We start from the raw sequence: 6,903 nt of genomic DNA, 5'->3' as shown, positions 1-6,903 counted from the left end.
AAATAGGTCGGTGCCAAAATGTCACAGCTAGTTTCAGATGTGGCATACAAGGGCAGGAGGCACCCTGCCTCCAAAAGCAGGAGGCACCCTGGTCTCTAGCTGCACTTATCAAGGAGAGAATTGCAACGGAGGAGAGTTCAGGGGGAGCACCTCAAGTCACAAGAGCAGGGGGGAGAAAACCATGACAAGGGGGAGCAAAGCATACAGGAAGGCAAACCGATGCCAGGTTCTAAGGCTTAGTGGCAGAGAGGCCCCGGATGTCTCCCCTTCCTCAAGAGTCCACGATCTCCAGCACTGGTGAGGGGGCGTATAGACATCATCTGAATGTCTTACTCTATCTCAAGTTTCTGTGCTGACTTACTGCACTGACTTGTAGGATATTAAGCATCTTGCAGCAAAAATCTACAAACGAGGCTGACAGGTGCGCCCACAACAAATTTAAGCTTTCTCAGGCATTCAGGCTAAGAAAGCATTTATGTGTTGGGGCCAAAGGGACATCTTCAGCTGGTGACCCTTTCATTTTCTACTAATTCAATTTGTGTAGAAATAAGCATAGCTCATTGACTAAATCTGCCTTTCTTTTGGAGAGGAACTTGATATGGCTTGAAATTGCTAATTTAATTCTCATCTCCTCTTACAATCAGGAAGCTATATTTTTACTTGATTAAAATGAAGAAATCTGAGATCTGGAAAGGACTGTAGAATACATCAAGTTTAGCCTCTCCATTAATGGGGAGGCTCTGGAAGAGCGCAGAGGAACACCCGCAGAAGACATGGCAGGGAACGAGTGGCGGGATCAGAACCTATAGAGCGAGAGCAATCTAAGGTGCCCTGATGGACTGTCTATGCTGTGCAGGGTCAGGTGAAGGTGAAGATGGATGTTGGGGGTGACAGGGTGGATGCCCCATCTGCCAGCAGGAATGGCCCTCTGGTGGTCAGGTGCACGCTCTCCTGGGAAGCCCTTAGCACTCTCTCCAGCCTCTGCTTAAATACTTCTGGTTGATGGGGGGGGGGGGGGGGGGGTCTCACCATTTTGTTAGGCAGATCCCAAACAAAAGTTTGTTTTTGTCTTTCCCAGGTAGAATTGAATCTGTTTCCTTGAAATGTCATACCCGTTCCCTCAGTGGTTCTCACCTGGGCTGACATTTAGGCTTACCTGCAGAACTTCTTAAAAAATTTCGGCTACACACGAGGCCAGTCAAATCAGAATTCCTGAGGGTTGAACCCAGGCTAATGGCTATTACCTACAGCTCCTCAGAGGGTCCCATCTGGAAGCCAACTTTGAAAACCTCTGCATATGGCCCAGTTCCTATGTCTGACTGCTAGGGCTGCCATCACCAAATGCTGTAGACTCCATGGCTTAACCAATAGAAATTAATTTTCTCACAAGTACAGAGGCTGGAAGTCTAAGATCAAGGTGGGGGCCTCCCTCGTTGGCTTATAGATGGCTGTCTTCTCACTGTGTCCTCATGTGGCCTCACATGGCCTTTCCTCTATGTGTATCCCCGATGTCTGTCTCTCTCTCTTCCAACCATGCCCACCCTATTATCTCATTTAACCTTAATCACCCCCATAAAGACCCTGCCTCCAAGCACAAGTCATGTTGGAGGGCAGGGCTTCGCAAATGAATGTAGGGGGATGGAGGACACAATTCTGTCCATAACAGTTTTGCTCGCTGACCAGAACTAAGTGAGAGCACTTACACAGTGCCACAGCACCCCAGTGTGCCATGTCAGCATGTGGGGTGGCCAGTTGGATTCTGGGGCCATCAAGGGCACTGTGCAGCACCCATGCATCCTCTGAAAGAAGCACCACTGAGCAGGGCCAGATGCCATGACCAGCAGTCTCATGAACCCCCAAACCAGTCAACAAAATGAGCTGGTTTGGTCCTTGGATTGAGCCAAGACTCTCTCCCTTGGCAGAAGAGCACCTACAGAGTTCCAGGTGACCAAAGAGCATAGAACACAGGACAAAGCAGGGACAGAGGCCACATAGGTGTGGTTCCAGGTGGTGGCTTCTACCCTCAACCTTCACATATATCAGAGGACATATTGTGACAGACGAGCTAGTGGCAGACAAGCAGATTCTGCAAATTAGAGCTTCATTGTTATTTTGAAATACTAGCTATTTAGGTGCCTAGAACAGTACCTGCCCTTAGCAAGCCTCAATAAATAGTTGTTCAATGAACAAACAGATAAATGGAAATATTCTATTGGATTTTATCATTTTTTTAAAGATTTTATTTATTTATTCATGAGAGACACAGAGAAAGAGACAGAGACACAGGCAGAGGGAGAAGCAGGCTCCATGCAGGGAGCCTAATGTGGGACTCGATCCCAGGACTCCAGGATCACACCCTGGGCTGAAGGCAGAGATTAACCACTGAGCCACCCAGGGATTCCCTCTATTGGATTTAAATCCACTAGAAATACTATAAGAGATTTCAATAAAGACCTTAAAAGCCCTTAAGTTTCATTTTAACTCTGAAAATGTTTGAATGGTTTGGAAAATATTTCTAGTTTTATCTCCTTTGTGAAAAGGTTTTATTGTCGTAATTCTTAAGAATTTGAAGAGCCTGTCATTAAAGTCTTTAAAAAAAATTTTATTTATTTATTTATTTATTTATTTATTTATTTATTTATTTGGGAGAGGGAGTGAGTGAGACAGAGAGAGAGAGAGACAGAGCACAAGCTGGGGGAGAGGCAGAGGGAGAGGGGTAAGCCAACTCCCCGTTGAGTGGGGAGACCGACGTGGGGCTCGATCCCAGGACCTTGGGATCATGACCTGAGCCAAAGAAAAATGCTTAACCAATTGATCCACTCAGGCACCCTTCATTAAACAATCTTGATCAGAAATGTGTATAGCTACTTCAAGTTTAAAACCTGATACAAAAAAAAAGTCATGTTCACTGAGGTGACATAGCTCATTGTTTCCAAGTAGTGTTCTTTTTTTTTTTTTTTAGATTTTATTTATTTATTCATGAGAGAGAGAGAGAGAGAGACAGGCAGAGAGAGAAGCAGGCTCCATAGGGAGCCCAACGTGGGACTCCATCCCGGGACCCCAGGATCACACCCTGGGCCAAAGGCAGGTGCTAAACTGCTGAGCCACCCAGGGATCCCCATCCAAGTCGTGTTCTAAAGCAAATTCCTCATTATATTTTTTAAAAAGAATTTATTGGAGAGGTATTTTTAAACATATTTGCTATATCCTCCTTAATACTTTGTATTTTATTTTTCTTACCATAATTACATGATATAAAAGAAATATAATGAAAAATTTCACTAAACTTCACATAGACATCGGCAAATCTCCTCTAGTTTTCTCACTGTATCTTACAAATGTTATTTTTTACGTGTTATAACATGAGGAAAAGTAAGGAGCCACTGCCTTTTACTTCTACTAGGAAATGATACCGCCATCGAAATTACTAATCTTAACTGGGAGTTACCTGATTTCTCTTTTTCCTTCATGTTCTAACTCAAATCCTCCAGCGAGGCCAGTTTTGGCTACTTTTAAAACTGTCCCTTCTTTATCCACTTCTGTCTCCAAGGCTTCTACTTGGACTAGGCCACCATCATTTCTTGTCTGGATTTATTGCAAAAGATTTTTTTAAAGATTTATTTATTTATTTGAAGGGGGTGGAGGCACAAAGGGAGGAGAGAGAAACTCAAGCAGACTCTGAGCTGAGCGTGGAGCCCACCACAGGGCTCGATCTCATGACCCTGAGATCATGACCTGAGCTGAAACCAAAAATCAGATGCTTAACCGACTGTGCCACCCAGGCGCCCCTGGATTATTGTAAAAGATTATTTTTAAAAAAAATTATTTATTTATTCATGAGAGACAGAGAGGCAGAGACACAGGCAGATGGAGAAGCAGGCTCCACGCAGGAAGCCCAACGTGGGACTCGATCCCGGGTCTCCAGGATCACACCCTGGGCTGAAGGCGGCACTAAACTGCTGAGCCACCCAGGCTGCTCATTGTAAAAGATTCTTAACTGAGCTTCCATTTTCTGTATTTCTCGCCTTTCTCCAATTCCTTCTCCACATGGCAGCTAGAGTGTTCTTTTAATGTCTTAGTTAGATCAGATAGACTAGACTCCTTCCCATGCCCTAAAGGCCCTCAAGATCTGGCCTTTGCCTTCCTCTCCAACCTTGTCTTTAGAGGCCTCCCACTCTTGCATGATTTGCTCCAACCACACTGGCCTTCTTTCTGATATGTAGGGAGAGAACATTCTGGGCTAAAAGGTCAAGGCCAAGGGAAGATACTAAGCAAGCAATTAGATGGATGAAGAATCTAGAGTTCTGGGAACATCTGAGCTGGAGCTATAACTTTGGGAGTCTCATAGGAAGCCACAAGGTAGAGGAGACCACCAAGGAAGTGAGTTTAGAAAGAGAGAGTACTAAAGACTGGTCCATGTCCACAGCAGTCAGACAACAAAAAGGAATAAAAGGCATCCAACTGGGTAAGGAAGAAGTAAGACTTTGCACTTTTTTCGCAAATGACATACTATATATAGAATATCCAAAAGACTCCACCAAAGAAATTACCAGAACTGATAAATGAATTCAGTAAAGTCACAGGATACAAAATCATCATACAGACATCTGTTGCATTTCTCTACACCGATAGTGAAGTGGCAGAAAGAGAAATAAGAAAATAATCCCATTTACAACTGCACCAAAAATAAGATAAGAATAAACCTAACCAAAGAGGTGAATGATCTTGCACTCTGAAAACTATAAAACACTGATGAAAGAAGTTCAAGACGACACAAAAACATGGAAACACATTCCATGCTCATGGGTTGGAAGAACAAATATTGTCAAACTGTCTGTACTACCCAAAGCAATCTACACATTCAATGCAATCCCTATCAAAACACCAACAGCAATTTTTGAAAGAACTAGAACAATCTGCATGGAACCACAAAAAACCCCAAATAGCCACAGCAACCTTGAAAAAGAAAAGCAAAGCTGGAGGCATCACAATTCCAGACTTCCAAGTTGTATCACAAAGCTGCAGTAATGAAAACAGTACTAGTACAAAAACAGACACATCGATCAATAGAACAGAATAGAAAACTCACAAGTGAGTTTTATTATGGTCAACTATATATGGTCACAATTATATGGTCAACTAATCTTCGACAAAGCAAGAAAGAACATCCAGTGGGAAAAAGTCTCTTCAACAAACGGTGTTGGGAAACCAGAAAGTGACATGCCAAAGAATGAAACTGCACCACTTTCTGACACCATACACAAAAATAAATTCAAAATGGACTAAAGAGCTAAATGTGAGACCTGAAACCATAAAAATCCTAGAAGAGAGCCCACACAGTAACTTCTTTGGAGTTAGATGTAGCAATTTTTTTCTAGGGCCCCTGAGGCAAGGGAAACAAAAGTAAAAATCAACTATTGGGAATACATCAAAATACAAAGTTTCTGCACAGCGAAGGAAATAATGAACAAAACTAAAAGGCAACCCATGGAAAGGAAGAAGATATCTGAAATGACATATCCAGTAAAGGCTTAGTATCCAAAATATAAAAAGAGCTTATAAAACCCAATGGCCCAAACCAAATAATCCAAATTTTAAAATGTCCATGTCCCAATCCACGAACATTTCTCCAAAGAAGACATACAGAAAAAAAAAAAAGAAGAAGAAGAAGACATACAGATAACCAACAGACACATGAGAAGACGCTCCTTACCACCTACCATCAGGGAAATGCCAATCAAAGCTACAATGAGGCATCACCTCACACCTGTCAGAATGGCTAAAGTCAACAATACAAGAAACAGCAACTGTTGGTGAGGATGTGCCAGCAATCGAACCCTCCTGTGCTGTTGGTAGGAATGCAAGCTGGTGCAGCCTCTGTGGAAAACTGCACGAAGGATCCTCAAACAGTTAAACATACAACTACCCTATGATTACCCCAGTAATCACACTACTTGGTATTTACCCAAAGAATAAGAAAACACTAATTCAAAGGGGTACATGTTTATAGCAACATTATTTACAATAGCCAAATTATGGAAGGAGCCCAAGTGTCCACTGGTCGGAATAGATCAAGAAGAGGTGGTGTATGTGCATGTGTGTGGGGGGAGTGTTATTCAGCTATAAAAAAGAATGAAATCTTGCCATTAGCAATGACATGCATGGACTTAAAGAGCATAATGCTAAGTAAAATAAGTCCGACAATTCCACTCATGTGGAATTTCAAAAACAAACAAGCCAAGGGGAAAAAAAGAAAGACAAATCAAGAAACAGACTCTTCACTATAGAGAACAAACTGGTGGTCACCAGAGGGGAAGGGGGGGGGCGATGGGGGAAATAGGTGATGGGGATGAAGGAGTGCGCTTGCTGTGATGAGCACTGGCTGATGTATGGAGGTGCGGAGTCACTCTGCTGTACATCTGAGACTTATGTAAGACTGTTAACTAACTGGGATTAAAATAAATCTTTAAAAAAAAAAAAAAAAAGGGAAGACTGAGCCACGGTGTTTTCTCATCCTTTAAAGGTAAGGGAGAGGGATCCCTGGGTGGTTCAGCGGTTTAGCGCCACCTTCAGCCCAGGGTGTGATCCTGGAGACACGGGATCAAGTCCCACGTCGGGCTCCTGCATGGAGCCTGCTTCTCCCTCTGCCTGTGTCTCTGCCTCTCTTTCTCATGAATAAATAAAAATAAATAAATAAAAGTCAGGGAGAGGGAAAGGAACCTGCGAGAGAGAGAGAGAGAGAGAGAGAGAGAGAGAGAGAGAGAGAGAAAGAGAGAGAGAAGTAGTAACTCGGGGCCTAGGGGGAAACCCAGGAGCCTTGGGAGCTCTCTGAGAAGCCTGTTAGATATATGCATTTTCAGAAATATCCATTAGAGTTTTCAGTACAAAGATGGACACCCAAAG

Source organism: Canis lupus, chromosome 21 (assembly GCF_011100685.1).
Source record: "Canis lupus familiaris isolate Mischka breed German Shepherd chromosome 21, alternate assembly UU_Cfam_GSD_1.0, whole genome shotgun sequence".
Classification (NCBI taxonomy): domain Eukaryota; kingdom Metazoa; phylum Chordata; class Mammalia; order Carnivora; family Canidae; genus Canis; species Canis lupus.
Note: the sequence above shows the minus strand (reverse complement) of the source record.